The sequence below is a fragment of the Rhineura floridana genome, chromosome 7, assembly GCF_030035675.1.
Source record: "Rhineura floridana isolate rRhiFlo1 chromosome 7, rRhiFlo1.hap2, whole genome shotgun sequence".
NCBI lineage: Eukaryota > Metazoa > Chordata > Lepidosauria > Squamata > Rhineuridae > Rhineura > Rhineura floridana.
In genome coordinates this window covers 14,812,710-14,838,386 of record NC_084486.1, presented here as the reverse complement: position 1 = coordinate 14,838,386, position 25,677 = coordinate 14,812,710, and the positions used below count along the sequence as shown (strand labels likewise).

The following is a 25,677-nucleotide window of genomic DNA, read 5'->3' as shown; positions in this document are numbered from 1 at the left end:
TAATGCTTTCCAGAATCTTCTGTAATGGTAAAAATACCTCAGCAGATGAATCAATCCATAAAGGTTCCCTGAAGGTATGAAATTTGAAAACCATTCATTCAACTGTAACTCAGAAATGGTCAGCCTGTGTATTTTTGAGAGCCTGCACTATTATGGAGGCAGTAGTCTGGGAGTGAGAAGAACCTTTTGCCATACCAAGTGACACCTCCTCACAGAGGAGGCTCTGTAATGAAGTTGGCATCATTTATTTATTTATTATTTGATTTATATCCACCCTTCCTCCCGGCAGGAGCCCAGGGCTCATGAGGGCTTACAATTTTAAAGAATATAACTCAAAGTTAGCTGGAGCACTGCATACAAAAAACATACATACACACTAAAGTGGGCTTTTTTTGTTTTTGTATTATTACCTGTTGCTTATAAGCCACCTTGAGAATCATTTGGCTGAAAGGTGGGATATACATCTTCTAAATAATAAACAAATAAAATGTGGCATCTCTTTTTTACAGGTTTCAAAAACCTTTTCTTTCTCTTACAAGCCAAAATCACGGTCCATTCGTTATGGTTGTCAGGGACCAGATACAATTGCTTCAAAAGCTGGTTCCAGCCCAAGGACCACCAGTTGGCCACCCCCATTCTACATTGGTCTTCAGCTTCTGAAGCCTTTTCTCACTACTCACTGTTTTGACCAACCTTTTCTGTGTCACTATATTTCTCCACATCCTTGTTCCAGTTAATTTACATCCTTATTGAATAGCAGTACTGAGTAGAATTGTGAGAAGACAGCTCAACCGCAGCAGACAGGATCTTAAGACTTGGACCAGGGACCTCCTGGCCCAGTTTCTGCAGCACTTGTCCCATTTAAAGGAGTTGTACCATGCTGGATGGGCTTAAGGGAGTTGTGGCCCAAAACATCTGGAGAGCACCACGCTGGAGAAGGCTGCATGGAGGAACTACAGTGCTGGGCTGTTATAGTTTCCATGACAGCATGCAATGAGGTCACAAGTCATTTACGACTCTAGGTGGAGAAGCTGTTACTGATTGCTAAAGGTTACAACACACAAGGAAACGTGAGTTAATGAAGAAGAAAGGCCAGTGAAATCAAGCTGCACTTGGTTAACACATTTTTCTTTCTAGTTTTGCCAAACAGGTCCCTCGTTCTACAGTCTAAAAGAATAAAATCCTCCCGGGATGGTTGGGTTCACAGATAAATATGTACATTAATCAAATAAGTCAAGCAGACGAAACTAATACATTTAACGTAAATCCAACCCAGCACAACGTTCTCTTACAGGGAGGCCCCACTGAAACGAACCAGAGTTGCACATGAGTGTCATTTCAATAGAGTTTCTGCAGTTGAAATCTCCTACTAGGCTGGATCCAGTATTTATTAATTCATATATGTATATATAGATTTTGGGACCATGAACATCCCCGAATGACCTTGGGCCACTTATTCTCTGTCTCACAATAAACCTCTGAGACAGGATAACCTAAGGAAAAAATGGGATAGCTCCCCCACCCCTCAACTGCCCTTCTACCCCAAATATTTTATTCTTTGGCCTTTTTAATATAGCAAAGTTATGTTTCTGTATAGATTTTATATGAAAAATAATAATATAGACTATTGTTTATATACTGTAATACTGTTAAAAGTACATACCTATTTTTAGTTCATCCTCAGTATCATCCTGTTCTGAAGTTACAATTCCCTGCCCAGAGACTAAGGGACTGAAACCAACAGACTGGAACTCACCCAAAACTGAGCAGGCCATCGACTTAAAGCTCCAAGACCAAAACTGAGACCACACCAATTCCTTCTCCCCTACTTTCACATGCTGAAATCGAGGTCTAAATTGCACATGAAAGGGCCAGATACACTTCATAACTTCTTTGTCTCATTCACATATAAGGGAGGGGGAGGTTTAAAGAGGAGATGCCAATTTTTCCAACAAATGTTGCACATGGGTGAGGGCAGCCAAACTCTGCCCTACCTGCAGTACATGCTTCAGTGCACCACTTTTCATCTCTGCTCCAGCTATAAGTGAAGCACCTGCAACAATGAAGCATGGTGAGGTGAAGTGGGGGAGGCGACAGCAGTTAGTCACCAACATACAGTAAAAAATGCCCAGCCAATGTCCACTTGATCAGGGCAAATAAAAGAAGAACAAACACGGCCAGCCATTGCCAGACAAATTTGCACCATAGTTAGAAGGCGGTACATAAAATGGGGTGCTGAAAAAGGATGAGATGTTATATTGTTAAATCGAGATAACATCTGCCAATTTTGTTGACTTGTGCCCGCTGAAATGAAATCTAAATACACTTAAACATCCATTCTTCACTAACAAAACAGAGAATGCAAGCTTCTGTAGTGAGAGATCTCTATAGCGAGCCAATATAATTATCCTCCACACTGCAGATGGGGAAGAGATGAGACTGAGAGACAGTGGCTTGTAGTCATCAGATGAGGTCATGGCTGAGGTGAGATCTGAACCAAGGGATTCCCTCCATGGCACAGCTACACATTATCTTGGCATAAGAACATTCCCAAACCCATGCTTGCCAATGTAGTAGCCAGGAAGGGAGGAATCTTGCAGGGGAGGATCAGCAAGCTAAAAGAAAAAATCCTTAATGCCTCCTGTGCCTGCAGGCAATTCTCCCCTGCAAATATTATTTGAAGGCTGGTTTTCCCTTAAATGGCCTTGGTACAGTTCAAGAGCCCATCTGGGAAAAATAAATTGAAACCCGCTGGGGGTCATTGGCATGGGAGACTCGGGGGAAGGGTTAAGCTCCCCACTCCCACCCCCTAGGATAATACATTAGCAGTACAAGGGATGCACTGAACTGGGACCTCTCTGTTTCCAAATAACACCTTGTCCCACTTTTAGTCACTATACCAGTTCTCTTTCCAGATATGCATACAAAAATAAATCTGGGTGCAGCACCAGTCATTAGAAGTGCAAGAGGCAGCATGAAGGTTTTTGAGTTTTTTTTACAGCTGCCCCTAAACCAGATTCCTGTGCAATGAACAACCAGAAACAGGGTAAGAGAAATAACAATGTTATTATGAACAACTAGAGGAGATATGGACTGGAGGATCCTTTGTTGTGGGTTCATCGGACAAAAGAAAACAATCCTGCAACTGCAACATCTGGGAAATAACTCAGATTAAGGGGAAACGTTTCAGGCTAAAAGTTCACACAGATCACTATTCATATCTAGAAAATAATTATTGTGCAGCATCTAGTGCACTTTATAAATATGGCATGTTAACTATACAAAGTACATTACAACCCAGAGATCACAACCTAATCAACTTTATGTAATGTGCACTAGCAAAAAGATCCTTACTGAGACAACTCAAATTCTGCACAAAAAAAGCAAATTTTCATATAGTTGCTTATCTGACATAGTTTAGTTGGCCTCTGCTAGTTGTAGGGAGGTACAGGGTGCTATGAAGGGCCCTGAATTCCACCCCTCTCCCACTTTTAAGATTTCACCAGGCATTGTCCATCTGCCTGCAGCCTACATTCACCAGGTCATCAACCTGTAAGGGTTAAAAACTTGATTTCCCCACTTTCCATTAAACTCAGGGCATTTAGCTCCTGTGGTTATACTAACCCAATACTTGAAGCTTAAGAACTAAGGACTGAACTCAGTGTGATACCAGGCACTTGAAAAATGCAATTATTGCAGCTGGGAGAGGCTCCCAATTTAATCACAATGTATGGGAGTGTTTGATACTCCCTCCTATCACAATTTTCCTGCTCACACCCCCAACCCCAAAAATATTCCAGGACTACACGTAGTTCTCCCCTGTGGGGAGAAAAGCAACTTGGGGAGGGGTGATTTTTAACAGAGAGGCATTCTGCAGGAAAAGGATAAGCACAGTCCACTTTCACGCCAGTCAGATTTGGAGCTCCTTCATGGCAGATCATGGTGATTTAACCTGGGCTTTTTCACCAAACAAACAAGAACAGAAAGTTACATTCCAATTTGATTCTCCTTTTACCCCCCCTTCAAAAAACCGTAAGAATTAATTATCTTTTTGTGTCAGACCAAAGGCTCATTTAGCCCAGCATTCTGTCTAGGACAATGGCTAACCTTAAACGCATGGCAAGGCCCAGGGGTTACACCAAGCCTAATAAGGGCAGGCCTATCCCTGCCTACAAGCGGTATGGTGAAGCAATTAAAGTATCACTTTAGGACTGGGGCGATCCAGGTTCAAATCTCCACTGAGCCAACAAGCTTACTAGGAGACTTTGGGCCATCTGCCTCATAGGGTTGCTGTAAGGATAAAATGGAGGAAAGAGAAGAACCATCTACGTTGTCTTGGAGGAAAGGTATGAATAAAATAAAGAATAAAATACATCTGCTGTCCCACACTAGAGGGCTACTGTGGAACTCACTGCAGGCCCAATTTCAGGGAGGGAGGGAGGGAGGGGGCTGGTGAAGTGGCTATGAGGAAAGGTAGGCCATAAACATATTCTTTAAGAACATAGCTAGCACAGTATGACGATTAAGAGCATACACTGAAAGTTCCTTGTTCAAATATCAGGTCGGTAATAAACTCCATCAGGTGTCCTTGGGCAAGAAGCCATCACTCCAACACTCCCCATTCCAAATCTGTTATAAAAAGTAAAGTAAAGGTGTCCCCGCACTTATAGTGCGAGTAGTTTCCAACTCTTAGGGTGACGTCTTGCGACATTTACTAGGCAGACCGTTTTGTATGGGGTGGGATTGCCAGTTCCTTCCCCGGCCTTTCTTTACCCCCCAGCATATGCCCGGTACTCATTTTACCGCCCACATATGGATGGAAGGCTGAGTGGACCTCGACCCCTTTTACCGGAGATTCGACTTCCTCCTTCTGTTGGAATCAAACTCCAGCCGTGAGCAGAGTTTCGGCTGCGTTACCGCTCTGCGCCACGGAGGATCTGTTATACAGGTCAAATAATGCCGGCTTTCATTACAGGGGTGTTGGAAGGTTTACTGAGATTATGCCCATGAAACACTCTGAATACTAGAAACAGAAAAACGCTGCTAAGCATCTTCGTTATAAGGGCCCAGATGAAATTACTGACACAGTGACATGGCACTACACAGTGTAACATACGCAACAACAGAAACAACAGTCCAACGAACTGAACATCTAAAAATATTCAGGGGAAAAGACAAGGGAAAGAAAACATGCAAAGCACGTGACAAGGCTTGCTGAAGATTAGTGAAAATAAAGCATCTGCAGTATTACTACTAATGCTAACAGAAAGCAGAAAGACTTGCATGAGCAGGGGCCGTACCAATACAATTTGTTTCTCTCTCAACAAGGAGCAGCCCCGGGGCTCCCTCTGTTCCCTTACCCAACCCAGGAACTACGCCCTTGGCGGGCAGCGCTCATTCTCCTCGCAGAAGACTGAAAGCCATGTTTGCACTTGAGAAGGGAGGGGAACAAGGAGCCCTCCTTACAGCCTCCTTAGATCGGGGCTCCCTAATCTCCTCAACTCCGGAGGAGGAGGGGAGAGAAACATCAATTTAGTTGCCATTAAGGCCCACTGAATACAGGAACACTTACTTTCAAATCAAGCCGCTACAGATCCGGCCGAGAGTCTCGCCGATTGCGGCCCTTGCCTCGGAGGAAACCTGCCTAGGCTTTGACTGCCGGAACTGTCTTGGTGGCTCAGACCTTACCCAGGATTCCGTTTCCAGCCGCGGCTAGCTAGTGGCTTTCGGGAGGCGCACCAGGAAGGCAACTGCGGCCTCTCCCTGCTGTTCACCCCTAGCGTCTGGTACACCCAGGGATGCAGCTATTTATTACCTTGCAGGGAAGCACCCAGGAATGCTGTCAGGAAACTACAGGCGCTCCTTCGCCTTCTCCTGCGCACCGTCTTTCCCAGGCGTGTCCTTCTCTCTTGCCTCTTCAGAGAAGGAAAAATAACCGCGGAGCCAAAGTGGAGGAGGAGCTGAACTTTCTCCTTCTTCTTCCTCCTCCTCCTCCTCCTCCTCCTCGCTGGGTCCCTCCTACTCTGCTTGGGAGGCGGAGAAGAGCTTCGGGTTTCACCCTGCAAACATTTGCGAGCGGAAAAATGGCATGCCTGCTGAGTAACTGCTCTGCCTGTGAAAGATTTCTCTCGCACACACCACAGCCACGCCTGCCTCCGCTTTCGTATATTTATTTACCTCTGGCGAACTTATTCCAGTTAGGAAACTCAGGTGTGTGATTCAAAATACCGGAATAGTCCTGGCTTTCAGTAGAGTACTTGAGGAGTTACAGAGCCACTTTCGGTGAGATCTAACTAAGCAAGCAACCTCTATTAATAGAATTGCTTTCACCTGCGGCCTGATCCTAGACATGTTTATTCCCAAATAAGTGTGCACAGAATGGCAGCCTTAATATCTGTACAAAAGGCTGGAATTAAGTAGGCCCTCAGGGCCACATCTCAATGCTGGCAAATCTGCATCTTCTAGAGAAGCAGTTCCCACAGGATTTCTTTCTCTTTTTTCTTAGCAGGCTGTTTGAACGTTGTTCAAGGTCTGGACAAACCACTCAATAAACCCGTTTTCTCTTGGGCACTAGGGTTATCATCAAAACTGACACAGTATTACAAAAATCATGGATGCTAGGCCAGGCTGCTGAGAAAATCCCCTTTAATTGATAAAATTTTAGGGAAAATATATTATTAGTAGAAACAGAATCATGCTGAGTGGCATTATTTTGTTTGTCATTCTCATGTTTTCCAACTCCGTATTAAAAATAACAAAGAACATAAGAAAAGCCTGCTGGATCAGACTAATTGCCCATTTAGCCCAGCATCCTGTTCTCATGGTGGCCAACTGGATGTCCATGGGAAGCAGGACCTGAATGCAAGAGCACTCTTCTCTCCTGTGGCTTCTGGCAACTGGTTTTCAGAAGCAGACTGCATCACTCATTCATTTTCATTTCATCATTGACGATCACTCGTGGCCAAGTAAGATTGTCTTCCAAGATAAGGTCTTTAACAGTGGGTCCATAAGTGACTGTGGAGGCCAATTCTGGATCCACACAGCCTCCCATAGTGAGGACATAGGTTTCCAGATGGAAGATGGTCACGATGAGGATTTGCTTGACGTGCCTTCCACTTAGCTCATTTGTCCCTTTCACCCTGTACTCGTGCTTCTTCAAAGTCCATAGCACCTTTGATAATGGCTGACCTCCAGTTGGGATGCTCATGGGCCAAGGCTTCCCAGTTCTTGATGCTTATGTTACTTTTTTTAGATTAGCTTTGAGAACATCTTTAAACCTCTTTTGCTGTCCACCAATATTCTGTTTTCCATGATTATCATATAGTTGTAAGTAACTCCTTGATGTCCTTTTAATTTTGCCCCACTGATATATCAAATTTCTGGACTGCCCCTAACTGGGTAGGATAAAAAGTGGCACTCTTTTGGAGGTGTGTTGTAATGGATTGGCTAAAAGACAGTGAGCCAGACACCAAGTCCTTGGTTCAGATCTCAGCCACTGGGTAGTCTTAGGCAAGCCATTGTTCTCCCATCCTTGACCTCTCATCTGCGCTATGAAGATGTCCAAACAGAGCTTACAGACAAAAACATTAGCCTGATAGAGATGGGCTACTTCAGTCAAGCCTGTTTGGTCACTAAAGTAAATTTGCTGTCCCAAGCAAACATGAACCACAGACTAAACATGTTTCTCCCAGATTAGGACCAGAGACCTGGGTTCAAATCCTCACTCAGCTTTGAGTCTTACCTAGTGGTGTCAGGCCAGTCACTTTCTCAGCCTAACCCACCTCACAGGGTTAGAAGGAAAAGATTGAGTGGGGGAGGCATGGGCTCCTTGGAAGAAAGGCAAGACATAAATGTAATAAATAATAAAGTTATTAATGTCTTGCTTCATCAAAATAGCAGAGGGTCCTAAAAGCATCTTTAAAATAGCATGAAGAAACAGGACCAGTAGGAAGTGTGCTGACAGCCTTCAGAGCAGTTTCTCTATGAGGTGTCCTTCATGTGCATCCCAGCAATATGGGAATTCCTTCACCACATGCCCTGTGATCCTGTGCTGCAGGGCCACACGCTTGTAAACAATTAAGTGGCCAGAGCCAGCTGCAAGCATCTATCCCACAGAAGGGTCTTTCCCCCTATCAGGCAGCTAATTGGCAGTTTTCAAATGTGCTATAAAGACCACAGGGGAAAATATGACTGTTCTCATTATAGTCCTTCAGAATAAACTCTCTTTCTAATTAAATTAAAGACGTAACGATTCTGAAATAAAACACACCTTCCTTAAATGGCTGCTATTTATAAACCAAAAGCAGTGATGTCTGTTATTAGCACAGGGCAATTGCACTACGTTAATTTCCATGTGCCTCTGTCATAACAGAAGTTGTGTCATACAGAAGTTGTAACTTATTTCCAAAGCAACAGGGAAGTCTCCTTGAAAGGAAACTGGTATGACACACATGCCCTTTAAGTGGTGTTGCTTCCTTATAGGATAGGAAAAATGAATATAGTAAAAAGATTGTCTTTTGTTTCTGCGATCATTATTTTAGTTATTACGCTCACATACCATGCTGTAACCATAGTTCTGAGTGGTTCACACATTCAATTAAAAAATCACAAAATGAAATAAAGGTGAGTTTTCCTTATTAGGGAGTTCCAAACAGAGATGTTACTACCCAGAAAGCTCTACATGTTGTGATCTACATGTATACTACTAACATCAGGGGCACTCAAAAAATTGTCTCCATTGATTTCAGTGCACAGGGATGTGTGTGGTATATATGGGAGGGGATATTTGTTTGGATAAGTGGGGTCGAAACCATGAACGGTTTTGAAGGTCAAAACCTGCACTTCTGAGCCCAGAAAGAAAGAAAGAAAAAAGACAGACAATGTGGATCTTTTAGGACTAGTGCTGCATGCACCCAGCTGTTGTACTTTTGATCTGCTGAAATGTCCAGTTTGTCTCCACAGGCAGCCCCAGAACAGCATAGATTATGGAAATCAGGTTTTTGTCAATTCTGCCATGCGAGTTGACAGTGCTCGGAGTAAACATCATAGGCCCTGCTGGCAGAGACCTTGTCCGTATTTATTTACAATCTGTAAATCGGAGGGCGGGATACTCTAGTAGCAGGGGCCAGGCACTTTGTAGACTGACCATAAATTGACCACAAGTATGATTATGTGGAGAAATTGTAGGCAAAGTAGTAAGTGACAGAAGGGAGCCAGAGAAGGGTTAACATAGAGTTCTGCATACAACTAAAAAATGGCAAATTATGTAAATTCAAAGTCTGAATAAGAATCTTCTTCCCCAAATATAACAGCAATAATATTGCAGTAACTAGCACTTTCAGGCAATCATTTTAGACACATCAACTGAACAAAGCAGCATTCAAAATCATTAGCAAAATACGGAAGCTTCCAAAATGTTGCAAAAGTTCCGTTCCTGGGAATATATTTATTTACATAATTGATATCCTGCATCTTTAACATTAGTTTCTGGACAATTTTTAAAGAATACTGTATAATAAAAAGAAAGCATGCAAATTAAAAACAAACTAAAACCAGCATAGTCTATTCAAACCAATAGTAAAATCAAGCTATGCCAAGTGAAAAATGCTTACATTCATAGTTCTTAAAAGCAATGAGAGGAAGATGGTCTTTACATGGACCTGCTTCGGGAAGGCACTGCAAAGTCGAACACTCACCACAGAAAAGCTTCTCCCTTTAGTTGCATCTCTGTGTGCTTCAGACAGTGGAGGCGCACCTGGAGAAAGGCCTCAGACAACAATCTCAGTGAAGAGGGGGATTGATATGGGAGAAGATGCTCCAACACATATATGGGTCCGTGATGTCCCTGTACATTTAATACTGTAAATACGGTAAGTGCAGGTTTATTAGAATATATGTGGTAAGTAGACTGAGTGAGAGGGGGGAGTACATGGGTTGGAATGTTGAAGAATGTTGGATGATGATTGGCTGAGTGTTTGAGTGTCTGGAGGTATAAATGTGAGGATGACAGTTGAGAGAGGGTTCGTTTTGTGGGTCTGTTGGTTGGAGGGTTGGTTGGTTTTGGAGTGGGTTGTTGGGTGGATTGGATTTAGGCAGGTAGTGAGACAGGTTATTGATGACTAAGAAACATAAAGAGTAACACATCTTTATGAAACCACACACTTGTTGACTAAACCTTTAAGTAATCTTGTTATTCCCTGTGTAAATAAATAAATAGTTCTTGGTTTACCAAAACGCCTGATCCTGGGCTGGGTTTTCACAGACCAGAAGGGTGGGCAGGGCATATACAAAAGTTGGGAAACAGTATCAGTGGTGGCAGCGGTGAAGAGATAGTGTAACATCATCAGGTATCCAGAGCAACCCAGGGCTGTATGCTTTATAGGCACAAAGATACAGAGGGGTTGTGGCCTGTAAGTGCACCCAGACACAACGTAGTAATAAGTCAGAAGGAGAGAAAGGCACAGTCTCAAAGCAATATTGTTTACAGAGAATGTCTGGTGGTGCTGCCTAGCAGTGGGATCTTGAGAGATCTTTGCTACAGCCGGTGAGAGAACCATTTGGAGACCAGGACCCTGAGGTGGGACCATGACAAGCCAGGGACCACAGGTGGGAGCCTGACAGGGTCCTCCTAAGCTATGTATTAAGGTTTAAAGGTCAAGACCTACACTTTGAATTGAACTTGGAACCTTACTGGCAGCCAGCAGAGTTGTTTCAATACAGGCAAAATATGGTATCTTTACTCAGTCCCCAGTGGCAACCTGTCCACTGTGTTCTGGACTAGCTACAGCTTCTGAACTATCTTCAAAGGCAGCCCTACATAAATCCCATTGCAGTAATCCCACATTGAAGTTACCAATGGATGGATATAGCTGTGGCTAGGCTATCACTGTCCAGGAGTGAGGCTCACAGCCTCAACTGATAGGTCCTTCATGGCACTGATAGGTTCTTCATGGCTACCTGAACCTCAAGAGATAAAGATGAATCTAATATCAGACTACTCACCTGATCCTTCAGAGAAAGTACAATCCCCTCCAGAACTGGATGAACACCACCTCCCTGGGCAGATAAACCACCAACCAACAGCACCTCCATCTTGTCAGGAATTAGTTTCAATATATTGGCCATCATCCAAACAATTGTTCCCAAGCAGAGGATCAACACTTTGCCTCATCTGGAATGGTTAAGACAGAGAAATGTGGGGTTTCAGCTCCCCAAAGATTTGAGTGTTTGAGGGATAAAATTCACCTCTTGTAGTGCAAACAATATAATCAAAAGCTAAAATGTATTGGGAGCATCCCCTGGAAATTTATTTATTTATTTATTATTTAACTTGTATACCACCCTTCCTCCCTGCAGGAGCCCAGGGCAGCAAACAAAGTGCTAAAAACACTTTAAAAACACCATAAAAACAGATCTTAAAATACATTAAAACAGAACAGCATTAAAAACATTTTAAAAAAAACAACTTTAAAAAAGGGTTAAAATATTATTAAAAAACATATTAAGCAATTCTAACACAGACACAGACTGGGATAGGTCTCAGCCTAAAAGGATTGTTGAAAGAGGCAAGTCTTCAAAAGGCACTGAAAAGATAGCAGCGATGGCGCCTGCCTAATATTCAAAGGGAGGGAATTTTAATTAAGAACTTTAAAGCTAAAATTTGAAATTGTGGATGTTTCCAAATTCTAAATGTGAGAATCTGAGTAAATGAGTTTGGCAGCTGGACATTATATATCGCTAGTCACAAATAGGGGTGTCCCCAGCCCAAATCTTTACTCAGCAATATACAATCCCAGAAAGGTTAGGAGGCTATCCCCATAAGCAATCCTTAATAGAGGTTGTCCAGATCCAGTGGCAGAGATGAGAACAGTGTGGGTTTGTATGTGAAGCTTATGATATTGTCTTAGAGGAGCACCTCCAATTTCCTCTCATAGGATCACTTAGAAGCTGTCTCACATCAATTCACACAATTTGCCCATCTGGCCCAATACTGTCCGCTCTGATTGGTAGCAGCTCTCTAGGGGATCAGGCACAAGCTTTTCCCATCACCTGTTCCTTGATCGTTTTAAATGGAGATGCCAGGGATCAAACCTGACACCTTTTGTAGACTATCCAAAGCATGTGTTCTACCACTTCACTACAGTCACTACCATAGCCATATGAAGTTCAGGATCAGTTTCCTTTGGAGAAGAGAGTATCAGAACATCTACTGCAGGTAGGGTTGCCAGGTTCTTGGCCTGAGACTCATCCTGTATCTTTAGGAGAAGAGAAAGTCAGCCAAGTGCAGGTGTTCTTGCAATTCTGTAATGGGAACAACCACAAGGTGGAATTCTCCCTTCCCCCTGCACACCTTTTAAAGATACAGAAGACCTCTTGGTTGCCAGGCCCAGCCTCCAAGAGGTCTTCTGTATCTTTAAAAGTTGTGGAGGGGGGGAGGGAGAAGTCCACCTTGTGGTTTTTCCCATTACAGAGCTGCAAGAACACCTGCACTTGGCTGGCTTTCTCTTCTCCTAAAGATACAGGATCAGTGTCAGGCCATGGACCTGGCAACCCTAACTGCAGGTGTAAAAAATAATCCTGTTTATTTACATGTATACAGGCTGACCAGGTGTTACCAGGATGCAGCAGCAGCAGCCACACAAATCAAGCCACTTCTGACATACTGTTAGTTCAGCCCCAGACTTAACTAGCTTAGATAAAAATGAGAGCAGACTGTTCCCTTGACATTTAGCAACTAAGACAGAACCACCCACATTTTTTCAGGCATCATACCTACTTTTACAAGGTAGGTGTGACCTGCAGAAAAGCTTACACATTCCAGGTACATCGAAACAATACTGGCAATCGAATCAATAATGAAGGTTTTTTGTTCTGTCTGAACTGTTGCCATTAACCAAAGGATGTCACTTTAAGCCTGGAAAAAGATTACAAACTTATTTGCACAGCCACAATATTATGGCAATATTCATGATGGTAATTTCATGTATTGCTAGCTGGTTCTGGTTGGTCCAGATAATTTATATCCCTTGCAGTCTGGCTTCCAGCCATATTGAGACTAAAGCCACCTTGGCCACTCTTACAGATGATCTGCACTGAGAGATAAGATCTTTTTCATTCCCCAGGATCTCTCAGTTGCTTTTGGTACTATCCTTCTGGGCCATGGTATCCTTCTGGGTCCTCTCATTGGAGTGAGGCTCAGAAGCGTGGTATTATGACAGCTCCAGTCCTTTCTTAATGTATTTTAAGATCTGTGATGTTCCTGTATTAATGTATATATGGTAAGTGCTGTTTGTATAGGAGATACATGGTAAGTGGAATGAAAGAGGAGGGGGGAGTGAATGGGCAGTAGAATGCTGGATGATTGGCTGAGCGTTAGAATGGCTGAGCATATAAAAGGAAGGATGACAGTTAAATCTGGGTGGACGTGAGTGGGTTGTTTTGGTGGGTTTTTGAGAGGAGATTGTGTAGAGAGTTGATGGATGTGAGGAGAGTGTGGAGTTTGGATTAATACTAAGACAAGTATCATAGTAATAGATGAAACCATATGCTCATGTGCCTTTATAAAGTAATCTTGTTATCTCTGTTATTTAAGAAAAACTATATTTGGTTTACCGAAGGCCTGATCCTTGGCTGGGGTTTCACAGACCAGAAGGGAGGGTAAGGTAATGACCAAGGCTGAAGGGAAGCAGTAACAAATGGTGGCAGGGGTGAAGGGAAGAATATAACACCCCAAGTATCCAGAGCAAACCAGAATTATCTGCATTGATACAAAGGGATTGGGACAGCTTAAGCACGCAGTCACAGAGGTAACCTGATAGAGAGACTCAGGCAGAGTCTCTGGGAATACTGGTTATAGGACCTGACTGGTGGTGCTGCCTAGCAGGGGGATCTGGTGAGGTCTGTGCTAGAGCGGGGAGAGAAACCATAAAAAGGACAGTCTGGACTGGTGGAGTCCCTGGTGGTGCCTAGTGACATGCAGTAACCACGAGCAGGTAGGAACCTGACAGGGAGAGCCAGGGAAGGGTGTCACATGTGGTGGCAGTAGCGGTGGGATATGAACAAAGGAGAATACATCACATGGGGTGGCAGTAGTGGTGGGATACGAACAAAGGAGAATACGTCACAGGTGTTGGCTGTAGCGGTGGTACGAATACTAGAGAATCCCTAACAGTGGTGTGGCAAACAGAAATAACAAATCAAGATTACTTGTGAGAGTGACTGGCAAAGAGTGAGTGAACTCAAACACCATGGAACTGTGGAATGGTCTCCCTGATGAGGTGCGCCTGGCGCCGATGCTGCTATCTTTTCGGCGCCAGGTGAAAACCTTTTTATATTTCCAGGCATTTTAATGTGTACTATTATATTATTGTATTTATATATTTTCTGATTGTTTTATTGTTATGTACACCGATAAATTAAATTAATTAAATTAATTAAATTAAATTAAATTAAATTTAAATTAAATTAAATTAAAATGACTGAATATATAAAGATGAAAAGAGAGGAGCTGGTGGAGAAGTGCATAACATTCAATTTACCTCACGAGGGTAAAGGGGTAGATGAATTGAGGGTAGCACTTATAGGATTTGCAACTGCCCAGCAAAAACAACCTGTCAGGAAAGAGACCCCAGAAGGATACTCAAGCAATCCCGCTTATATAGAGTATTTGAGAGAAAAGTTGAGATGGGAGGCTGAGGAAAAAGACAAGCAGAGGGAGTTGGAAACTGAGAGATTGAGGAGGGAGGCTGAGGAAAAAGACAAGCAGAGGGTCTTTGAAACGGAAGAGAAAGAAAAACAGCGGGAGTTGGAATTTGAGAGAATGAGAGTGGATGCTGAATTACAGGTGGAAAAGTTAAAGTTTGAAAGAGAGAAGTTTCATTCTGATGAAACAAGAAAGGACAGAAATGAAACAAAGATAAAGGTTACACCAAAAGACTTTGCAGTGTTTGAGCCTGGACAAGATCCACAGATTTACCTCAGCACTTTTGAAAAGGCAGCTCAATTGTGGGGGCTACCAGAGGATAAATATATGCAATATTTATCAAACCTGATCAAAGGGGAATTGGCTGAGGTATACCAATATTTCCCCTCAGACAAGCCCATCACCTATGCTGAGTATAAAGAGGCAGTATACAAAAGGTTCAGACTGGGACCTGACTATTTTAGAAAGTTATTCCGAAACTGTCAGATCCAAGCAGGGAGGTCTTTTGTTGAACTGGGAGCAAAGTTGATGGATATATTTGGAAAGTGGATGAGTAGTGCCAAAGCTCAGTCAGTGGAAGAGGTGAAAAGCCTCATGATACTGGATCAATTATTCCATCAGTTACCACCAGAAATAAGGCTCCTTGTCAAAGACCGTTCCCCTACATCGGTGCAGGAGGCCACAGAGATGGCGGATCACTTTGCCTCCAATAGAACTGGCTGGGTGGGGAAAACATCAAGAGAGTTTAAACCCAGACCATATAATGGCGGCAAAAAGGATGTGGTACCACAGCGAGTGAGTCCTCCAGTAAAATCTGAAGGGCACAGGACACCCCAGAGTGGATCTGTGTACCCTAAAAGTGAGGAGAAATTATGCTACAAATGTGGTGGACCAGGGCACCTACGTTTTCAATGTGAGGTTGCCAACCCCATTAGTAATCCTGCTCAGGCAAGGGCAGTAAAAATAGAACAAAAGATCTAACAACAAAAAAAGGTTCAGTTCTGCCAGATAAACTGGACAGAAGTAAAAGACCTTGATTCAAGTCTGAGAGAGGAAGTGAGTGTACAAGGGGCAAATTATTGGGCATTGCTTGATACTGGTGCCGCTCAGACGTTACTGAGGCCAGATTTAATAAAATCTGAGGAAATATTACCTCAGGAAACGGTGACTATTCAAGGAGTGAGGGGTAGACCAGAAAGCTTGCCTATGGCCCTAGTGAAAATGGAGTGGAGAGGCCGAGAGGGCAAATATAAAGTAGGTATTAATGCCCAACAACAAGAACCAGTGATACTGGGAAGAGATGTTATGGGGGCACAAGGGAAAATATATGTGGTGACCAGACAGCAACTTAGCAAAGAAACAGAAGCCATGTTAAAAGGGGCTGAAGGAAACAGGGTGGAACCTGTTTGCGAGCCTCAGGTCACCATAGCAACCCTTGGCAGGCCTGCTGAATGAGACAAACTGTATCAAATGGTCTCTGGGGAAGAGACAGAGCAATTCAGGGAAGAACTGAATAAGGATACAAGTTTGAAGCAAATAAAGGACCAAGCCCTGACACAAAAGATTCCCTTTACTGACAAGCTGAGGAATCAAATTGTGTGTGAGAATGGGATTTTATATAGACTGTGGATGCCTGCTGAGAGAAAGGATGAATGTGAACCAGTGAAGCAATTGATAGTACCTAGCAAATACAGAACCAGATTGCTAGAGGTAGCCCACGATGTCCCATGTGCAGGACATCTGGGAATAAAAAAGACCAAGAGGAGATTGGCTGCACACTATTATTGGCCAAATATCTCCAAAGATGTAAAGCAACATTGTCTATCTTGTGGTATATGCCAAAAGGTGGGAAAAAGTGGAGTAAAGACTAAGGCACCCTTGAAGCCCCTTCCTATAATAGGGCAACCCTTTTATAGAGTGGGAATAGATTTGGTGGGCCCTTTTTCCAAACCCACAAGGCATGCAAGAAATATCTATTGGTCGTAGTGGATTTTGCCACCAGGTACCCAGATGCAGAAGCACTAAGATCTGTAGAAGCCCCTGTAGTGGCAGAGGCTTTATTAAAAATCTTTATGAGGCTGGGTTTCCCTCATGAAGTGCTGACGGATCAAGGCAGTGTATTCATGGGAGAAGTGATGCAATGTATGTGGAAATGTTGTGGTCTAAAACATCTAAAGACCACTACTTACCATCCCGCCACTAATGGGCTGAGAGATTCAATGGGGTTCTGAAGGGCATGATAAGGAGTTATGTTCAAGATCACCCACAAGACTGGGATGAACGTTTGGGGTGCTTCTTATTCGCGTACCGAGAAGTCCCTCAGGAGTCAACAGGCTTCTCACCCTTTGAACTAATGTTTACTAGAAAAGTGAGGGGACCTTTGGAACTGTTAAAAAATTCATGGGAAGGAACCCTGGGAGAGTACAAAACATCTGTAGTAGATTTTGTATTGGAATTCCGCAATAAATTAACGTCAATGATGGAAGTTGTGAAAGAGAATTTAAGTCAAGCTCAGGAGAAGCAAAGTTACTGGTATGACAGAACAGCCAGGGAACGTGTGTATGATGTGGGAGATATGGTTATGGCATTCATACCCAGGAAACATGATAAATTACAGGCTAACTGGGAGGGACCCTATACCATAAGAGAAAAGCTTGACACAGTGACGTATGTAATTACCACAGACCAATTAAACAAAAACAAAGTGGTTCATGTAAATATGTTGAAACCTTACCATACCAGGGATGCAAAGGTGTTGCAAGTTACCTTATTCCCTGAGGGAAGTGGGCCTGAACTTCCAGATTTGGTACAGGAAAGCAAAGACAAAGGAGGGGTAGATCAAGTGGAATGGTCAGAGGAGGTGAAGGAGGAAGTAAAAGAAGAGATTCTGAGAGTTTTGAAAAACTATGGGAATCTCTTTAGCAATAAACCTGGCCGAACCAGTATAGTTATACATTCCATTGATACTGGAGATCATGCCCCAATCAGATCTGTGCCGTACTGTGTGAATGGGAAAGTTGTGAGTGAAGTAATCTATTTAGGACATAAGGTGGGGAGTGGGAAAATCACCCCCTTATGGAGCAAGGTGGAGGCAATACAATCGTGGCCTATCCCCTTAACCAAAAAGCAAGTCAGGGCATTTCTAGGTGTGGCTGGGTTTTATAGGAAGTTTGTGAAAGATTTTGGGGAAATCGCAACCCCCTTGCATGAATTGACAAAGAAGAAGTGTTCTGAGCGTGTGGTATGGACGGATGAATGTCAGAAGGCTTTTGATCTGCTGAAGCAAGCCTTGTGCAAAGGACCTATATTAATAGCACCAGACTATGAGCAACCATTCATCGTGGCTACAGATGCATCAGACCTCGCACTGGGAGTCGTCTTGCTGCAGGAGAGAGAAGGCACCAGACATCCAGTGGCGTATCTGAGTCGCAAGCTGACGCCGAGGGAGAAAAACTATTCGTCGGTCCAAAAGGAGTGCCTAGCGGTCGTGTGGGGACTGAATAAGTTGCGCCCATATGTGTGGGGACGAAGATTCACAGTAACAACGGATCATCAGGCCTTGTTATGGTTACAGACTATGAAAAACCATAATACTATGCTGCAGAGGTGGTCCTGGGCCCTACAAGACTATCAAGTGGACTTCCAGTTCATCAAAGGCAAGGACAATGTATTGGCCGATGGACTGTCAAGGCAGGTGGCTGGGACTGCAGTGACGTGACCAGACGGAGGAGCAAAGAAAGACATTTTCCCCAGAGAGACTTGTTTTGTTTGTTAACGCGGCGTATGAATCCTGGAACAGGAATAATACTCTGCCGTTATTTTAAGGGGGGGGAAATGTGATGTTCCTGTATTAATGTATATATGGTAAGTGCTGTTTGTATAGGTGATACATGGTAAGTGGAATGAAAGAGGAGGGGGGAGTGAATGGGCAGTAGAATGCTGGATGATTGGCTGAGTGTTTAGAATGGCTGAGAGTATAAATGGAAGGATGACAGTTAAATCTGTGTGGACGTGAGTGGGCTGTTTTGGTGGGTTTTTGAGAGGAGATTGTGTGGAGAGTTGGTGGATGTGATGAGAGTGTGGAGTTCGGATTAATACTAAGACAAGTATCATAGTAATAGATGAAACCATATGCTTATGTGCCTTTATAAAGTAATCTTGTTATCTGTTATTTAAGAAAAACTATATTTGGTTTACCGAAGGCCTGATCCTTGGCTGGGGTTTCACAGACCAGAAGGGAGGGTAAGGTAATGACCAAGGCTGAAGGGAAGCAGTAACAAATGGTGGCAGCGGTGAAGGGAAGAATATAACACCACAAGTATCCAGAGCAAACCAAAATTATCTGCATTGATACAAAGGGATTGGGACAGTTTAAGCACGCAGTCACAGAGGTAACCTGATAGAGAGACTCAGGCAGAGTCTCTGGGAATACTGGTTATAGGACGTGACTGGTGGTGCTGCCTAGCAGGGGGATCTGGTGAGGTCTGTGCTAGAGCGGGGAGAGAAACCATAAAAAGGACAGTCCGGACTGGTAGAGTCCCTGGTGGTGCCTAGTGACAGGCAGTAACCATGAGCAGGTAGGAACCTGACAGGGAGAGCCAGGGAAGGGCATCACAGTGTCCACAAAAGCTAGCTGGGAGACTACCATTGTGTCCCATGGCTATGGGCCTATAGCATGCCACATGATACCATCTTGTCCCCCTATGCTTTTAAAAATCTACATGAGACTGTGGGGAAGATTGTTCCACAAATCTGGACTGAAGTGCCCTCAGTACACAAGTGATACTCAGCTCTACATTGTTTCCAGCAACTACTCCCAGGGAGACAGCTGATATGCTGAACCAATTTCTGGAGAAAGTTCTGGGATGGGTGAGGATGAACAAACTGAAACATGGCTTAAATAAGTCAAAGGAGCTGTTAGAATTCATGTTGATATGGATGGAGATATGCAGCCTGTTATGGATGGATTGAACTCTACCTGTAGAATCAAGTTTGCAGCTTGGGGCTTCTTCTGCAACCAGCATTATCTGTGATGTCCTGGTGATGTTGGTGGCCAGGACTGCATTTTACAACTGGTTCACCAGCTGAGACCCTAATCTTGAGAAGAGTAGTCTCAATCTTGCAAAGCCTAACAGGCCTAAATGACACTCCACATAATCTAAGAGCATGTCCTAGAATGTACTCCAGAATCCTCTGCCTCACACAGGAATTCTATAGAAGGTCAACCACTGTAGAATTCATGGAAGAAAGGCAGTTTGAAAACGAGACCAATATATATAGAGCCCTCTTGTGGCACTTAGGAGCTATTTCAGCATACTAAAAATGGAAATAGACTGCCTTCAAGTCAATTCTGACTTATGGTGACCCTATGAATAGTGTTTTCATGGTAGGCGGTATTCAGAGCAGAGCTTGGAAGTAATTTGTTACAAGTAACAAATTACTTTTAATTCATTACTTTTTTGAGGAACAAGAGGGTAATTCCTTTACATTTTGATTGTAATAGAACTAGGAGGAATTTTATTACTTTTGAGGAGTAATTGTAATGCTTCCAGCATTACTTTTGGGCATTACTTGGTGGACAGGACGGGGAAAGTATTCTGCTCCTCCAATTTGTGGATAAAAATCATGTGCCTCAAACTGGGCTTCTGTGCAGCATCGCTCTTCCCTCATGCTCTGTGGGTGGGTAGGAGGCAATGAGGGAGGAGGTGGAGAGTGAGATGGAGTGAAGTGGAGAAAACAATTGTTTAAAAAAATGGATGGTGGTGGTGAAGAATGGAGTGGAAGGGAAAAGAAGCCGGAGGGCAAGAACATGGATAAAGGAGGAGGACTCGGAGGCAGCAGCAGCAGAATGGAGATAAAGAACTGTGGAGGTGAAAGATGACAACATGTGTGTGTGTGAATACTGTGTTTGCATTTGGCACACAAAGTGGCCTCCACCACCCTCTCTGGCTACTTTGATGCATTTGTAGTACTTTAACTTTTTTGCATCTCAGGGGAAAATGTTTGCCTGGGCGAGTGTCCCTTAGTTGGTGGCAGGGCAGGGTCCAGGAGGTGGTTAAGTGAGACAGATTATGCTCGCTGGCTGGGGGGGATGCACTTGGTTTGACGTGCAAAGATCTTAGTGGCCTCTGCCTCCCTCCCCACCTCCCTTACCAGCGGAGAAACCACCATTGCTATCTTATGGATAAAAACAATTATTCTACTACCTCTGTATGTGTGTGCTTATTTTTAACATTGTTTTAGGCTACTTAGATGTGCAACAGCCAAGGCCAGCACCTTGTAGGTGGTTTTTTTAAAAAGTAACTGAAATGTAATTGTAGCGATTACTTTTAAAAAAGTAATGTTACTTTCAGAGCAATTGTAATTGTAACGGCAATTACTACTTTTTGGGCCATGTAATTGTAACTGTAATTTATTACTTTTTAAAAGTAATCTTCCAAGCTCTGATGTGGTTTACCACTGCCTTCCTATGAGGCTGAGAGGCAGTGACTGGCCCAAGGTCATCCAGTAAGCTTCATGGCTGTATGGGGATTCAAACCCTGGTCTCCCAGGTTATAGTCCAACACACTAACCCAGCCTTTCCCAACCAGTGTGCCTCCAAATGTTGTTGGACTACAACTCCCATCAGCCTCCGCCAGCATTGCCAATGGTCAGGAAATATGGGGATTGTGGTCCAACAACATCAGGAGGCACACTGGTTGGGAAAGACTGCTCTAACTGCTACCCCACACTGGCTGTCTAAATCACCTAGAAATTTCTTCTGCAAAACTGTTGTCTGTAATATTTTTGTCTGTGCATATTACATAATTTAGGAACAGTTTCCTTATTGTTATGATTTTCCTAGTTTTCTCCATTTATTGCTGCTTTATCAAGCAAAATAAGCACTACAATCAATTTTTATACAGTATAATTTATATGCAAGCATATACTGGTATAGTATGGTCCCAAATGCAGTGTGTGTGATATAAATTTACAAAATTAAATAAAATAGGATGGGCAACACTCTATTTCTGTGTTTGTGTTCTAAATGAAAGGAGAGTATTACTCACCTGGTTGTCTGTGGCAAGTCAGAACAGCCTCCAGCCACCAAGGCAGGGAAGTCTTTGTACATTGGAATACAAACTGGTCGACTGATTTCCCGGAAGGAGTGCTGGCTGGTGGTTGTCTCTGAGGGAGCTCTATCTCAGAGAAAGCTTATTCCAGTTTAAAGTCAATCAAGAGGAATCTATGACTGGCGTAAATGTTCTCCAAGATAAAAGGAGAACTGAAGATTATCCACGTAACTTCGTCGAGTTGCAGATAGCTGGATTTGATCAGGAATCCCCTGAGATAAGAAGGCTTACCTGGCAACGGAAGACGGAGCTTGGATTTCCAACATGCTATGCTGACAGTAAGCGAGACATTTTTTTCTCTCTTTAAAAACGTTTTTAACGAGGTAGCCTCCATCTGTCTAAATCTTATCTTGGACTTAAAATACTACCGTAAAAGAGGATTGTTTACGAATCAGCTAATTAAGAAACTTGGGTGAGTCACACTTTTTTTTTGCTTTGCATAAAGTTAAGGAAGAAGGGAGCAATTCAAAGAACCTGTTTTACTTTTCTTTTTTTTATATGACAAAAAGCTGGTTTAAATTTGGAATTATAAAGATTAAAACGAATAAGAGGCAACCTATTGGACAAGATGTTTTTGATTATTTGAAGGAAATATATCTGAGACTATTTTCTATTCCTTTCTATTTTGGATTATGTTTTTTTTTCAACGAATCTGCTGTTCGTGTATGTTACTGAATGCTGGATGCTGAGAACTGGATTTGTTTTACATTCTTGAACGTGCCGGAGATAAGAACTGTGTTGGCTAAGATCACACTAACAAGCCTGATTATATTAACTCTTTAGTTGTTGAGGAAAAGTAAGAAACAGTTTGCCACTAAATTTGGAAACATTGGTTAATAATAGAAAAAGTTTTACTTTTTTAGAATGACAACCAGGAAAGCAGCCAAAGTTTTAGAGCGAAGAGTTTCAACTGATACACAGGAAGGAATAGACATGTTTCAGAAAATTATGGAGGGATTTAATGATTTTAAACAAGAGATGAAACAAGAGATGAAACAGGACAGACAACAATTTAAAGATGAATTTCACAATATGAAAAAGGACTATAAAGATTTACAAGATCATATCAAAACAGAAGTGGGTGAGATTAAAAATAATATTGGGCAATTAACACAGGAAGTAAAAAATGTTAAAGATAAGGTGCAAACCTTAGAGAATAGAATTGACATTGCAAATGTAGAATTAGAAAAAAATCTGGATTATTTTGATGTTATGGAACTTAGAGATAAAGAATATTGCTTGAGATTCCGTGCAATTCCTGAGGAAACAGGTGAAGACATCAGAGAGAAAATTGTTACTGTTTTAGCAAAATCCTTGGAAATGAATGAAGATCGGATGGAATTTGAAATAGATACAGTTTACAGAATTAATTCCAGATATGCAACAATGAAAAAAATCCCAAGAGATGTACTTGTTAATTTTCTAAAAAAAATACTAGAAATACGGTATTGCAACACCATTTTAACAATGGCTTCAAAATTGACAGTAAAGAAATACTGGTGATGAAGGAAATTCCTATTAGACTTTTACGAAAGAGAAAAGAATATGCTTTTTTCACAGAAAAACTTAAACAATGTAAAATTCAATTTAGATGGGATATTCCAGAGGGAGTGATTTTTACATTCAGACAACAGAAGTATCGATTAAATACTGTTCAAAAAGCAAGGGATTTCTTGAGAAAAGCTTCAAAAGATATGGAAGAAGATAAACTCAAAGACATGGATACAATTCCTGGGAAACAAAGTCAACAGAAACAGGTAGAAGAAGAAAAGGATGATGATGAATCAAAGGGAGCAACAGGTACAGACTTTTCTAAAATACATGCTTAAAAAATGGATTACAAATATCTAACTTGGAATATAAATGGAGCTAATTCGTCGCAGAAGAGAAAGAAAGTATTTCATTATTTGAAAAAATTAAAATTGGATATAATTTGTTTACAAGAAACTCATATTAAGAAGAAAGACTCCAAATATTTAATCTGTAAAAATTTGGGCGAAGAATTTATTTCGGCAGGATCAAAAAAAAAAAATGGTGTGGTCCTTTACATTAATTCACAATTGTCCCCTAAATTGATATTATTGGATGATAGTGGCAGATTTGTGGGAGTTGAAATTACCATACAGGGTACAACAATTTTGATAGTGGGCATTTATGCTCCCAATGAAGATAAAACAAGGTTCTATACTGGACTTATGGAAAAATTATCAGAGTTTGTATATGATCATTGGTGTGTCATGGGTGATTGGAATGGGGTAATTTCACCAAAAATGGATAGACTTTCTGAGAAAAACATTAAAGAGACACAGGGCAAATTGCCGAAGATTTGTTTTGAATTGATGGAAAATTTGGAATTGGTGGATGCTTGGGAGACATATAAATAATAATGCAAAGGAATTTACTTATTTTTCAGAAAGGCATAAAACATTTTCGAGGATTGATATGATTTGGATGTCTCAAAGTTTAGTGAAAGATATTTCCAAGATGGATGTATTACCAAAAACTTTTTCGGATCACAATCCAGTGATATTGACTTTAAAAAAAAAAAAATCTTGGATTTAAGTGGAGACTAAATGAATCTTTATTACAGAATGATAAAATAGTGCAGGAATGTAAGAAGAAATTAAAAGAGTTTTTTGAACACAATTTATATAAAGGAACAGATGAAAATATTGTTTGGGACACAAGTAAAGCATTTATGAGGGGATATTTTATTAAATGTAACTCTGAATTAAAAAAGAAGAAACAACAGAAAATGCAATTAATCTTGGAAGAAATAAAACAAAAAGAGGAAGAATTGAAAAAGAATCCAACCAAAGCTTCTACTGTAAATCAAATTAAAATGTTACAGAACCAAGTGTCAATGTTGACAGTTAGAGAAATTGAAAGGAAATTAAACTTTGCTAAACAAAGGACTTTTGAATTTGCAAATAAACCGGGGAAATTGTTAGCATATAAATTAAGAAAAGAACGACAAAAAAATCTTATTTTAAAGATACAAGAAGGAGATGAGATGTTGACAGACAATGTAAAAATCCAAGGGGTTTTTCATCAATATTATTCAACTTTGTACAAGTGTCAGGAAATTCCCTCTGAAAAAATAGAAGAATATATATCAAAACAGAATTTGCCTAAAATTACAGATTTTCAGAGACAAGCTATTAATGGTCCTATTACGTCAAGAGAAATATCTGAGGCTATAAGTAAAATTAAATTAGGAAAGGTGCCAGGACCGGATGGACTATCAGCAATGTATTACAAATGCTTGGAGGAGGAACTTCTATTATCTTTACAGTACACAATGAATTCTATTTTGCAAGAAGGGAAGATACCGGATAGTTGGAAAAATGCCAATATAACATTAATACCTAAAGAAGAGCAGGATCTAACTAAAACAAAAAATTATCAACCAATATCTTTATTGAATAATGATTATAAATTTTTTACAACGATTTTGGCAGAAAGAATGAAAATAATATTGCAACAATTTATTCAGGAAGATCAAGTGGGGTTTTTACCTAAAAGACAATTACGCGATAACGTCAGGAATGTTTTGAATGTGTTGGAGTATCTTGAACAACGAAATGACATACAAGCAGCCTTGATTTTTCTGGACGCTGAGAAAGCATTTGATAATTTGAATTGGAAATTTATGTTTAAGGTTCTAGAGCAAATGGACTTTGGAGATAATTTTATAAAATGGATCACATCGATTTATACATCACAGAAGGCACAGATAATTGTCAATGGGGATTTAACAGACTCATGTGAAATACAAAAGGGCACAAGACAGGGATGTCCACTGTCCCCTCTCTTATTTATTTTGGTTCTAGAAGTGCTGCTTAGAGACATAAGGCAAGACAA

General features: G+C 41.7%; 1 protein-coding gene across 3 annotated transcripts in view; it reads right to left on the bottom strand.

Annotated features, from left to right (window-relative positions):
* Positions 1–6,242, bottom strand: part of ANXA11 (annexin A11) — a 38,298-nt gene extending 32,056 nt beyond the window's left edge. The window contains exon 1 of one of the 3 annotated variants that reach the window (XM_061634932.1): positions 5,816–6,242. The gene's annotated coding sequence lies outside the window, so the exon portion shown is untranslated. The other 2 variants (XM_061634934.1, XM_061634935.1) reach the window with 2 other exon arrangements.
* Between the last annotated feature and the right edge of the window lie 19,435 nt (positions 6,243–25,677).